The sequence below is a fragment of the Lissotriton helveticus genome, chromosome 3_1 (assembly GCF_964261635.1).
Source record: "Lissotriton helveticus chromosome 3_1, aLisHel1.1, whole genome shotgun sequence".
In the NCBI taxonomy this organism is placed as follows: Eukaryota; Metazoa; Chordata; class Amphibia; order Caudata; family Salamandridae; genus Lissotriton; species Lissotriton helveticus.
Window position 1 is genome coordinate 160,506,742 of NC_136061.1, and position 13,043 is coordinate 160,519,784.

Genomic DNA, 13,043 nt, shown 5'->3' on the forward strand with positions numbered 1-13,043 from the left:
GTTTAGCCCCCAATGCTGACTTTGCACATCTCACGTGGACATGCCCTAGGATCCACCAGTGTTGGTTGAACATTCATACCACTTTGGGGGACATACTATCCATGCAACTCCTACCACTACCTGAGATCGCTCTTCTGGGATATGTGGCGAATTTCCCCAAAAAGGTCCGTAGGCTAGCTGCGCTGGGGTTTCTCTTCGACAAGCGAGAGATTGCGCTATTGTTTGGCACTAGACGTACCCCCACGCTACACGCTTGGTTGAACAGCCTTGCCTTCTGCAATGTGAACTGTGAGGAGTTTAGTACCCTGCTTCCCCGCTCCTCCAGACCGGTGGATATTTGGGGCCCATACCGGGACTACATCTCCAGGCGACAGGAGGGGCATGACATAACATTGATTACCTGCCACTAGACTACTTGCTTGAGTGCAGTATATATCGTATGGTTATCATTATTTCCGGAAAGGTATTTTGTTTTTTGGTCATGGCATTTGATTCTTTGTTGTCAATATTGGTTCCCATGTCCATGCTTTATGTATGTCTTCTCATTCCTTCGCTGACTGTGCCACGTCTGACTGCATTGTATCTTTATTGTCATGCCTTCATTGCAAAACTGGAAAATAAAGTTTATTTTTTTTCTTTAAAAAAAAAAAAAAGTTAAAGAAGCCAAAAATAACAACTTAAATGTTTCATGTAAGACAGAATTGCCCAGTGACACCCTCCACACCCACTGAAGATCCTAAATTGGAGGAAGAGGGTGGTGGGGGCGGGTGGCGAACAATGCCCCTTAATTTACCACAATAAAACTGGAGTACGAATATGGAATGGTTTCCTTGTGAGCACAAGACTAATCCCAATAACTAACAATAACCAATAACTATAGATGAACAACTAACATTGGGTTACGGAGCAGAGCTTCTGCCTCGCATAAAGCACTTTAATGCCTCGTCAGGAGTAGCAAGTAAGCACTATATGAATGTAATTACAAAACAGTACAATGGGGTCCCTGCCCATTCCTTGCCATAGGGATGTATTTACTCTGTGCTGTAGGGATGTATTTACTTGAGTTTCAAGGCACCTGTATTCATTGACACCCTGAGAATGATGGCGTAGGGCACTATAGCCCATTGATGGAGTTGCCTAGAATATTCATCATAGAAAGAGAGGATGGACAAGGGTCCGCCTGGATGTACAAAGGGCAGAGCCGTACCAGACTTGGCTGAAGTAAAATGGAGTGACAGGCAAATGGCAGGAGTGATTATATACAAAACCACACACTATTAGTTAATTGTGCTAAATACTTTTTTCTCTCTTAATAATACACTTGTGTTGCACCAAGCTTGAAAGATGCTGTACTAACTAGCCATCTTTCAACAACTGGACTCTGATCAGCAGACCACGAGCCACTAAGAACTACAGGTAGTAAAAGCCACAAACTTTATAAGCAAACCTGAGCCAAGACAAGCCAGGGGTACACATTGCTTCAACAGTCAAGTTGCAAGCCGACCCTTTGAAAGAATCACAATATGAATTGTTTCAACATATTGCACGTAAAAATGTAAAACGTTTAAAATAAAGTAAATTGACATTTGTGAGTTTTTCATTGATTGACACTGCACTACAGATGAATACCAGTAGCCTCTCACAAAAGAAGAAAATCAGCAACTCCTCTTGAGGAAGTGCAGAGGGCAAATGGTGCAAACTGCCTTACTTGAATGGCCTAGGCCAGACCACCTCCGGGCCTTCCCCTTCGGCCCCTATACCTCCAACTCCATTGTTGTCCCCTCACCGAAAGTCACAAACTCCCAGGAGGGGTGAGGGGGGTAGAAATGCAAACAACCCAAAGACCCCCTAAGGCCAGAGGCTCTCCTGACACAGTTCTATTTATTGCTTCAAATAGGCAGACAATGAAGGTGATGCTGCCTAGAAAGCACCAAGGGAGCCTCCCACACTGGTTTGGTGTCCATCTCTGAGGTGCATTCCACCTGTGAGGGTATCACTGTGATCCTCAGAGTGAGGACCACACATTGGTTGACCTCTTCCTGGGTGTGGGAAATCACTGATCAGTGAACACGTTGTCTTGTCCAGCAGTCTGCTTTAGAAAGAGTCAAATAGATATTTGACTTGCCACACCTTCAGCTTTCAGGTCCTGTCTTTGTGCTTTCTATCAAACATATGGACAAAACACTACTAATGCCCTGCTGCAGATACTCCTATCCCTTAGTTGAAGACCTGCATGAAACGTGAGCATAGCTGAGGGTGAAATGATGGAGTGTGTGGGTGTGTGTGGGTGTGTTTCGCCTGCTCTGTATGAACCCTGTGGATGCCCAACCTATTTATCCACCTCTCCGGTTTGTTCTCTTCCCAGGTATGTTCTGTGTGCAGTTTCAAAGGATCTGGCAAGAGGGGCAGGTCACATGGAATGAGAGACTTAGGTGCAGATTTACTATTTTTCATGTAACCCACTGCAACAGCCGCAAATGCTGCGCTGTGCTACGTGAAAGGGAGAGAGGAGGAGAGCGCCAGGGTGTCTCTGTGAGCCTAGCATAGGTTTTCTTCTGGAAAGAACCCTTATAGTACAAAATACTATGCACAGACTCACTTTAACCATTTTTTCCACTTTGTATTTGTGCTGCAAAGTGCAACACACATGAAAAGTCGGAGAAGGAAGGAGAAATTAAAGCATTTCTCCTTACTTATGCCTATTTGAAAAGGGTGCAGTTATCTCACACTAAACCTAATCTACTTTATTTATTAAATTGGCTTTAGTGTGAGACACTTTCGGTGGTTGCATGGGAACGCCCATGCACCAACCTTAGTACACCCCCATGGTGCAAAGTAATGCCCATGCACCACCCTTCGTACGCCCTCATTGCGCAAAGTAATGCAAAGCTGCTTATCATTACTTTTCCATTATTTCCAGGGCTAAACAAGTTTAGCTCTGGAAAAGAAATTGCGAAAAAAAGATTTTGCGACAATTTGGGTCACTTTTGTGACACAAGTACCGCACAAAATCTTAGTAAATCTCCCCCTTTGCCTGATGCAGCCACTGTAAGACTAGTTAGAGGGCATTATCCAAAGGTAGCAGTGAGAGACACAATATTAGTCCACTGCCCCTGCAGTGGCATTGTAGCCCACTATGTAGTTGGTGCTGCAGCAGCCAGCACTGTATCTCTGCTGACCCGCACATAATCACCATTGGCTGCTTTTAATCCAAGTATTCCATCCATCAGTCTTTTGTTATTTTCAGTTAAGACACGAAGGCCCTCATTACAAGCAGCCCAGTTAATTGCTTTCTGTGTGCAACTGCTGTTAACACATATATTGTAATTATGAGTTTATCATAAATAATGGCAGGTCAAAGCAGAAAATGCAGATTTTGATGTTGTAAGCTCCAAAATGTGCATGTTATTGCCAAAAAAACTCATAATTCAGTTGTATTTTTAGCACTTACATTGGCAGCTGCAGCATGCAACAGTTGACCCTCCTAAAGGTGAAACTGGCTGCGGATTTATTGTTGGAAAAACGACCACGAGGCAGGAGATGCAAGAGTGGGCGGTAGGCGGGCGGGTGGCACAGCTGTCAGTGTTTACATGATGTCTCTTTACAAGCCACTTGTAAATCATGCCTCTTTACTTCTCCCCCCCTGTCCGTTTATCGTCCAGACGCTTCTGTCTCTTCTCTTCTCACTCTGTGCATCTGTTCATCACAGACTCATAGGGTCATTTAGACCCCGGTGGCTGGCCACCAGCAGCCATATCCAGAGTTCTCCACCTGCCTGGCTTTAAGTGCTTCCACAGGTTCATTGAATGCATTTAGGCAGAGCTGAATGCCAAGCAGTGGCGTAACGAAACTTGAGGGGGCCCCCCTGCAAACTACATGGACGGGGCCCCCCTCCCATCCTCCGTGCCAGTCTAGAGCTCTCAGGCCAGCGACCCGCCATACTGCAGGGGGTGCGGGGCGATTGTTACGCCACTGTCACCAATGCAGCCGTTATAAGTAACACTGGATGGTGGAGTCAAAGGTTGGGCTTAGTCTGCCAGCAGGCTTTCATAGGTGGTGGTCCATCTATTACAGGGTCCCTGCCATCGGTAGACCGGGGAAGTTTGCCCAATGTTAGGTGGGTTTCCTGATGCAGACTCCAGTCAGGATATACAACATCGGGCCCACTCATTGTTCAGTTTTGACAAAAGTGCATCGACTGCTCCTTATCGTTTCTGTTTTAAAACATTAGACAATGCGACAATGCCGTATTTCAAAAGCAGATGTAACTACAAAGAGCACATTTTCATAATACATTTTTATTAGTAGACAATAGCAATCTTAAGAGGCATTGCATAGCTTCATACACACTTTGACCCCAATTCCATCACAGTCTCTCTCTCTCTCTCTCTCTCTCTCTCTTTCTCTCAGTGAGTCAGTCTCTCTCTCTCTCTCTCTCTCTCTCTCTCTCTCTCTCTCTCTCTCTCTCTCTCTCTCTGTCATTCAGTCTCTCTGTCAGTCAGTCTGTCAGTCAGTCAGTCAGTCTGTCAGTCTCTCTCAGTCTCTCTCTTAGTCAGTCAGTCTATCTCTCTGTCATTCAGTCTCTCTGTCAGTCAGTCTGTCAGTCAGTCTCTCTCTCTCTGTCAGTCTGTCAGTCAGTCTCTCTCTCAGTCAGTCGGTCTATCTCTCTCTGTCATTCAGTCTCTCTCAGTCAGTCAGTCTCTCTCAGTCAGTCAGTCTCTCTCTCTCTCTCTCTCTCTCTGTCAGTCAGTCGGTCTCTCTCGCTCTATCAGTCTCTATCAGTCAGTCCCTCTCTTTGTCAGTCTCTCTCTCAGCCAGTCTCTCTCCCTGTCAGTCCCTCTGTCTGTCAGTCCCTCTGTCTGTCAGTCCCTCTGTCTGTCAGTCTCTCTATCAGTCCCTCTCTCTATCAGTCTCTCTATCTCTCTTTTTCTGTCAGTCTCTCTCAGTTAGTCAGTCTCTCTCAGTTAGGCAGTCTCTCTCTCAGTCAGTCTCTCCCTTTCTGTCAGCAAGTCTCTCACAGTCTCTCTCTGTCAGTTTCTCCCAGTCAGTCAGTCTCTCTCTTTCAGTCAGTCAGTATCTCTCTTTCAGTCAGCCAGTCTCTCTCTATCAGTCAGTCTCTCTCTCTGTCAGCCTGTCTCTCTCTCTGTCAGTCAGTCTCTCTCTCTGTCAGAGTCTCAGTCTCTCTCTGCCAGAGTCTCAGTCTCTCTCTGCCAGTCTCTCTCTGTCAGTCAGTCTCTCTCTCAGTCTGTCTGTCTCTCTCAGTCAGTCTCTCTCTCTCTCAATCAGTCTCTCTCAGTCTCTCTCTCAGTCAGTCCCTCTCCCTGTCAGTCCCTCTCTCTTTCAGTCTCTCTGTCAGGCTCTCGCTCTCAGCCACTCTCTCTCAGTCTCTCTCTCTCTGTCAGTCAGTCTTCCAGACAGTCTCTCTCTCCCTCTGTCAGTCTCTCTCAGTCAGTCATTCTCTCTCTCTCGCAGTGAGCCAGTCTCTCTCAGTCAGTCTCTCTCTCTGTCAGTCAGTGACTCTCTCTGTCAGTCAGTCTCTCTCTCTGTCAGTCAGTCTCTCTCTCTGTCAGTCAGTCTCTCTCTCTCTGTTAGTCAGTCTCTCTCTGTGAGTCTCTCTCTCAGTCAGTTTCTCTCTGTCAGTCAGTCTCTCTCTCTGTTGATCAGTCTCTCTTTTTCTGTCAGTCTCTCTTTCTCTGTCAGTCTCTCTCTCTCAGTCAGTCTCTCTCTCTTAGTCTCTCTCTCTGTCAGTCAGTCTCTCTCTCTCCCAGTCAGTCTCTCTCTCTCCCAGTCAGTCAGCCTCTCTCAGTCAGTCAGTCTCTCTCTCTCTCTCTGTCAGTCTCTCTGTCAGTCAATCTCTCTCTCTGTCAGTCAGTATCTCTCTACGTTAGTCAGTCAGTCTCTGTCAGTCAGTCAATCTCTCTCTATCTCTGTCAGTCAGTCTCACTCTCAATCAGTCTCTCTCTCTGTCAGTCAGTCACTCTCTCTGTCAGCCAGTCTCTCTCTCTCGGTCAGTTTTTCAGTCAGTCAGTCTCTCGGTCAGTCAGTATTCAGTCTCTGAGTCAGTCAGTCAGTCTCTACTTTTTCTCTACTCTCTCCATTCTCTCTCTCAACTCTGTCCACTCTATCTCTACTGTCTCCCTCTCCACTCTCTCTCCACTGTCTCTCTCTCCACTTCCTCTCACTCTACTCTCTATCTCTCTCACCACTCTCTCCACTCTCTCCCTCCACTGTCTCCCCCTCTTTCTCCACTCTCTCTCCACCCTCTCTCCCTTCTCTCTCTCTCTCTCTCTCTCTCCACTCTCTCTCTCCACTTTCTCTCTCTCCACTCCTCTCTCCACTCTCTCTCTCCACCCTCTCTCCACTCTCTCTCTCCCTCTCTCTCTCTCTCCACTCTCTCTCTCCACTTTCTCTCTCTCCACTCTCTCCCTCCACTCTCTCTCCACTTTCTTTCCACTCTCTCTCTCCACCCTCTCTCCCTTCTCTCTCTACTCTCTCTCCACTGTCTCTCTCCACTGTCTCTCCCCACTCTGTCTCTCTCCACTCTGTCTCTCTCCACTCTGTCTCTACTCTCTCCACTGTCTCTCCACTGTCTCTCTCTCCACTTTCTCTCTCTACTCTCTCTCCACTCTCTCACTATCTCTCTCTACCTCCACTGTCTCCCTCCACTGTCTCCCTCCACTCTCTCTCCACTCTCTTTCCACTCTCTCTCTCCACTCTCTCTCTACTCTCTCTCCACTCTGTCTCTCTCCACTGTCTCTCTCCACTCTCTCCCTCCACTCTCTCCCTCCACTCTCTCCCTCCACTCTCTCCCTCCACTCTCTCCCTCCACTCTCTCTCTCTCTCTCCACTCTCTCTCTCTCCACTCTCTCTCTCTACTCTCTCCACTCTCTCTCCAATCTCTCCACTCTCTCTCTCCAATCTCTCTCCACTCTCTCTCCACTGTCTCTCTCTCCACTCTCTCTCTCTCTCGCTAACTCTCTCCACTGTCTCTCCACGCTCTCTCCACTCTCTCTCTCCACTGTCTATCTCCACTCTCTCTCCATTGTCTCTCTCCACTCTCTCACTCTCTCTCTCTCCCACTCTCTCTCTCTCCACTCTCTCTCAACTGTCTCTCTCCACTCTCTCTCCACTGTCTCTCTCCGCTCTCTCTCCACTCTCTCTCTCTCTCCACTCTCTCTCTACTCTCTCTCTCTTCACTCTCTCTCTCCACTCTCTCTCTCTCCTCTCTCTCTCTCTCTCTCCATTCTCTCTCTCCACTCTCCCTCTCTCCACTCTCCCTCTCTCCACTCTCTCCCACTCTCTCTCCACTCTCTCCCACTCTCTCTCCACTCTCCCTCTCTCCACTCTCCACTCTCTCCCCCTCCCTACTCCACCATCGCCTTGCATCCTTTTCTACCTTGCACCATTCTCCCCTCTGCCTTGCAACATTCTCGCCTCTGCCTTGCACCCTTCACCCCTTTGCCTTGCACCCTTCTCCCCTCTGCCTTGCACCCTTCTCCCCTCTGCCTTGCACCCTTCTCCTCTCTGCCTTGCACCCTACTCCACCTCTGCCTTGCACCCTTTTCTACCTTACACCAGTCTCCCCTCTGCCATGCACCATTCTCCCTTCCCCCTTGCACCCTTCTCCTCTCCCCCTTGAACCCTACTCCACCTCCGCCTTGCCCCTTTTCTACCTTGCACCATTCTCCCCTCTGCCTTGCACCATTCTCCCCTCTGCCTTGTACCCTTCTCCCCTCTGCCTTGCACCCTTCTCCTCTCTGCCTTTCACCCTTCTCCCCTCTGCCTTGCACCCTTCTCCTCTCTGCCTTGCACCCTACTCCACCTCCGCCTTGCGCCCTTTTCTACCTTGCACCATTCTCCCCTCTGCCTTACACCCTTCTCCTCTCTGCCTTGCACCCTACTCCACCTCCGCCTTGCACCCTTTTCTACCTTGCACCATTCTCCCCTCTGCCTTTGACCCTTCTCCCCTCTGCCTTGTACCTTTCTCCCCTCCGCCTTGCATCCTTCCCTACCTTGCACCTTTCTCCCCTCCGCCTTGCACCCTTCTCCTCTTTGCCTTGCACCCTTCTCCTCTCTGCCTTGCACCCTTTTCCCCTCTGCCTTGCACCCTTCTCCCCTCCGCCTTGCACCCTTCTCTACCTTGCACCCTTCTCCTCTCTGCCTTGTGCCCTTCTCCTCTCTGCCTTGCACCCTTCGCCCCTCTGCCTTGCACCCTTCTCCCCTCTGCCTTGCACCCTTCTCCCCTCTGCCTTGCACCCTTCTCCCCCTCCGCCTTGCACCCTTCTCCCCCTTGCACCCTTCTCCCCTATGCCTTTGCACCCTTCTCCCCTATGCCTTGCACCCTTCTCCTCTCTGCCTTGCACCCTTCTCTTCTCTGCCTTGCACCCTTCTCCTCTCTGCCTTGCACCCTTTTCCTCTCCGCCTTGAACCCTTCTCCTCTCTGCCTTGCACCCTTCTCCTCTCTACCTTGCACCCTTCTCCCCTCTGACTTGCCCCCCCCCCTCCCCGCGGATGCCCATGGTGCTTCTAACAAGAGTGCTTACCTGTGGGCCCCATTTTGCTGCCTCATCCCTTCTCATATGAGCTTTGCCCTTGAGAATGCTCACTCTGGGGGCCCCCACCCCCACCCTTATCAGGGTCCTGACTCTGAGCAGTGCTCTGTGCTGCATTCTACTATCTGGGGTCCCCACCCCATGCTTGTCCCCATTTCTTCTCTTCTCTTGTGGGGTGGGCTTTGCTTATGGGGAGGAGAGAGAGGCGGCGGGCTCTGAGCTGCCTCAGAGGAGCAGTGGAGACTGCTGTCTCTGGGGCGCCCACCCCATCCTTGTCCCTGTCTCTTGTCTTGGGGGGTGGGGCCCCCACCCCCATCCTTGTCCCTGTCTCTTCTCTTCTCTTGTGGGGCCCCCACCCCATCCTTGTCCCTGTCTCTTCTCTTTTCTTATGGGGTAGGTCCCCCACCCCACCTTTGCCCCTGTCTTCTCTTGTGGGGTGGGGCCCCCACCCCACCCACCCCACCTTTGTCCCTGCCTTCTCTTGTGGGGTGGGGGCCCCACCCCACCTTTGTCCCTGTCTTCTCTTGTGGGCTGGGGCCCCCACCCCACCTTTGTCCCGGTCTTCTCTTGTGGGGTGGGGCCGCCCCCACCCCACCTTTGTCCCTGTCTTCTGGGTGGGGCCCTCACCCCACCTTTGTCCCTGTCTTCTCTTGTGGGGCTGGGGGCGGGGTGGGGGCGGGGTGGGGCCACCACCACCCCACCCCACCTTTGTCACTCTCTTCTCTTGTGGGGTGGGCTTTGGTTTTGGAGAGGAGAGAGTGGGGGCCGGGCTCTGTGCTTCCTCAGAGGAGCAGTGGAGACTACTGTCTCTGGGCCCCCACCCCCCTTGTCCTGGGCATGCCTCCGGCTCTGACTGAAGAAAAACAATGTTGATACTTTGTTTCTCTTTAGTCAGAGGGAGGGGGCGAGGGGCTCGGAGCAGGCAGCAGGCTGCATCTGCTTCAAACACAGAGGGAGAGAGGCTTTGCGTTGGCGCAAGCCTCTCTCACAGCTTTCAGAAGAGCTGAGGGGGCGGGGCCCCCTTAATTAACTGAACAGAGTTGGGCCTCCCCGCACCGCGGGGGCTGCGGGGGCGTTTGTTACGCCCTTGATGCCAAGTGGGTATTATATATTTTTCACGGTTCACTAACACAACATCGATGTAAAAAATATCGATGTTAAAAATATTGAGTAAAAAAGATGGACAACAAAAATATTGACTCCTATACTTAAACAGGTAAGTACAAAAATATCGACTAAAAAATATCAATGTAAAAAATATAGATGTATAAAATATTGACTATTATATAAATATAAAATGAAATAAAATATAATAGCAAATTAAAATACATTGAATATACATTTTAATAAAATATAACAAATAAAGTTTAAAAAAATAAACACAAACATAATAATTTATACTTATATATTTACTATAAAACAACTAATAAACTATTATTTTTAATGTTTGTTATAAGTTTAAAATACTATACAAATATATAAGAATGATTTAAAATGTAAAAAAACTAAAATCTATAATAAATTAAAACATTAGACTATTAAAATATATTTAAACTAAAATTTCACAATACAATCAGTGCAACAGTAGGGAAAGTGTTGAATAACAAAGGGGTAAAATAAAAACATTCCCACTCTAGTGACTGCAACAATAGGGTAAGTGTTCGATAGGGGAGAAATAAAATTTACTATTTCAGCTCCAGTGAGTGCAACAGTAGGGACAGTGATAGATAGCGAAGGGGCAAACATGACTATTACCACTCCAAAGACTGCAACTGTAGGGATAGTGTTTGATTGAGGAGGGATACAAATTACTATTCCCACTCCAAAAAGTGCAACAGTAGGGAAAGTGTTGGATATCGGTAGGGTAAAAATTACTATTCCCACTCCACTGAGTGCAACAGTAGGATAAGTGTTCGATAGCGAAGGGGTACAATTTACTATTCCCACTCTCCTGAGTGCAACAGTATGGAAAATGTTGGATAGTGGAGGGGTAAAAATTACTATTCCAACTCCAGTGAGTGCAACAGTAGGGAAAATGTTGGATACCAGAGGAGTAAAATGTAATATTCCCACTCCAGTGAGTGCAACAGTAGTGAAAATGTTGGATAGCGGAGGGGGAGAAAATTACTATTCCAACTCCACTGAGTGCAAAAGTAGGATAAGTGTTGGATAGCGAAGGGATACAAATTAATATTCCCACTCTAGTGAGTGCAACATTGGGGAAAGCGTTGGATAGTGGAGGGGTAAAATGTACTATTCCCACTACAGTGAGAACAACAGTAGGGAAAGTGTTGGATAGCGGAGTGGTAAAAACTACTATTCCCACTCCAAAGAGTGCAACAGAATGCAACAGTAGAGAAAGTGTTTGATAGCAGAGGGGTAAAAATTACTATGTGTACTCCAGTGAATGCAATAATAGGATAAGTGTTGGATAACGGAGGGGTAAAAAATGTCATCCCCACTCCGGTGAGTGCAACAGTAGGGAATGTGTTGGATAGCAAAGGGGTTAAAATTACAATTCCTACTCCAATAAGTCCAACAGTAGGGAAAGTGTTGGAAAGCGGAGGGGTGAAAACTACTATTCCAACTCCAGTGAGTGCAACTGTAGGGAAATTGTTGGATAGCGGAGGGGTAAAATGAACTAGTCCCACTCCAGTGAGTGCAAAAGTAGGGAAAGTGTTGGATAGCGGAGGGGTAAAATGAACTATTCCCACTCCAGTGAGTGCAACATTAGGGAAAGTGTTGGATAGCGGAGACAAAAAAATTACTATTCACACTCAATCAATTATAATAAAAAAAACATTTTAAAGTTAAAAAATCATAAAAATAAATAAACAATATTTATAAAATGAAAAATCAAATATATAAAATATATAAAAAGAGAACATATTATAATATTAATTGCAGATATCAAAATCCTACAAATATTATCTAAATAAAATAATAAAGACATTTAAAAACATTACTGGAAAATATTGACAAACAAAAAAATCCATGAATACATAAATGTATTTCTTTTATTTCCTACCCTATAAACACATACCCAAATACAAAACACTACAACATTTTAAATTACATTTACTTCCATAATTAACATAATTAATAATCAATAAAAAATACTATTAATTAAAAAGACTTATAAACATTAATTGACTACACCCACTTTAACACTATAATATCCACAACACACACCTAAATTAATCTATAAAATAATAAAAAAACAATTAAAACGTATTTTTAAATTAAAAACTATTACTATTAACAACTAATAATGAAGTAATTAAAATGTATCTAATACCCACCCATTACCCCTTTAAAAGTAAAAACAACACACAAAAAATTAACAATTGCCCAAAATAAATATCAAATAATTAACATTAATTAACAAATATATAATAATTAATTAAACACAAATGACTTCCCACCCTTTACTCGTATAAACACCCCACAACACACCTAAAACTAAATGCACAATTACCATAATAACATTTTAATTAATGTAATTAATATAAATTAACAGCTCACACTAACTAAACATTTTTTTAAAAGGGCTCTACATTGGACGCTTACTGCGCAAGGGTCAAGAAAGAGTAAGAAGTTAGTATATGTAAGCCATAAATGTACCCGCGGTATAATGCCTTATTGATGGCATTTTATGATGGCTATCAGAACAGCATCAATGTACTGACTCTCTCCTCTTGCTCATATGCTGCTGTGGATATTTAAAACTCAGATTGTGAGGAGTTCTTTGGGAATCACATAGATATCTATAGGTAAGTTAAAGGAGTTTGAAGGTTCAGACTCTTTGGAACAGGGAGCCGTATTGCAAGGTGTTATGATTGGCAGCGCGGCAGCGACGTTCAGAATCTCCCTGACCCACTTGGGGATAAAACTTTTGAAATATTGAAGGAACATTGCGGCACCCACTGGGGTGATAATTTGACTGAGGGACTACAAGTACCAGCATGCCTGTTTGGCAACTGCCCACTGGGGGGGACTTGGATTAATTATCAGGTGTTCCACGGCATGCCAATTTTTTCATTTGATCAAGATCCCATGGGATCAAAACGCGTCATGCTGATGGTGGACTGTGGCTGGAAATAAATCTACTTTGCACCTACTTGGGTCCTGGCTCCTCTGTTTCCTGTAGCAACGTGTGGTCCTATCGAAGGGACATAGGGAGAACGCTAACATATATATATATATAGATATATATATATAGATATATATATATATATCTATATATATATATCTATATATATATATATTACCTACTGGCGGTCGCCAGTAGGTATATATAGTTAGGATTGTTTTCCATAGGGAAATCGCAACATTCTATTGGGAATAACTTTGGCGCCGGTTGAGTAATCTTCCTGAAATTTTCCTTAACTTTGCCTCGTGGCGCTCCGGTCCTTCCCTGAAAGTTTGGGGGGGGATTCGTCAAGCGGGGGCCGAGATAAAAGGGAGGTCCCAAAACGTGTTTTCCCCATG